The sequence below is a fragment of the Nematolebias whitei genome, chromosome 19, assembly GCF_014905685.2.
Source record: "Nematolebias whitei isolate Nwh7 chromosome 19, NemWhi1, whole genome shotgun sequence".
Lineage (NCBI taxonomy): Eukaryota > Metazoa > Chordata > Actinopteri > Cyprinodontiformes > Rivulidae > Nematolebias > Nematolebias whitei.
In genome coordinates this window covers 146,040-147,140 of record NC_056516.1, presented here as the reverse complement: position 1 = coordinate 147,140, position 1,101 = coordinate 146,040, and positions in this window count along the sequence as shown.

The window sequence follows — 1,101 nt, the reverse complement described above, 5'->3', positions numbered from 1 at the left end:
TCAAACAGGAGGTACAAAATGAAAAATTAGAAACTTTTTAAAAGATACGGTTCAGATATTCACAGAGTTGATAAGTTGCTCGTTTGCTGGAAATATAATACACGTTTAATTGCTAGATCACTAAATAAGAGTAAACTTATCAGGAAAAAGAGACTTTTCTGATCTTATTTTACCACCTAAAAAATACATCTTCCTATTTAATTTTAAATAGAAGATTCTGACAGGAGGACAGGAGTAATAACAGTTTTTTCTGAAGAAAGACTGATTAATCCTAACACATCATCAATTTTTCTTTTTCTTTTCACCACTTGGTTCTATGAGTAACTGTTAAAATAGCAAATTTCTGAAATAGAACGGTTTAAAAAGTGTCTTTAAACTGATGTGCTGTGAGACTTTTTAGAAAATTGCAGGTTTATTAAAAAGTCGGTGCTTTAGAGTAAAATACACTAAAAAAGAGCTTGGTAATCTAGTATCTGTTAAGAAATAAGCACGTTAAGTAACACTGCCAGAGAAGCATTTACTTAAATATTCATGAATTGGGGTAAGACCTGGACAGGTGCCCACAGTTGAATAAGTTGACTTATAACAGTACTTTTGTGTAAACCCAACGCTTAAAATAGTGTGAAAACTCATTAACACTAGGATACATATATTAACCTGTAAAATATCTGAAGCTGGCAATTGTTTTATCCAGAAAGAGTGCTACACAGCGAATGAACATGACAGGTGTGGTAGAAAAAGACTTTGATCCTTATAAGATGAGGGACTGTTTGGAAGATGCGTTAGCGCTGCTGACAGCATCCTTACATCCATATGGCGAACAGGCAGACAGCATGAACCCAAAAGAGTTGTTGGACAATCTGATGGAGGTTGCAGAAGGTGTGACCTCTACAGAAATTACAAAGTCAAGTTATGATCAGCTGGCTAAAATTGCAATTTTGCTGAAAGGATCGTTCTATGCGGTTGTTGAGAAAGCTGATGACCTTACACTAAGGTTAGACAGTGAAAAAGTGTTTGCTCAGGAAATTGAAGATCACTACCTTCAATTTAAAAGCGAACACGAGGTCCTCATGAAAAAACATTATGAACAGATGTTTCAAT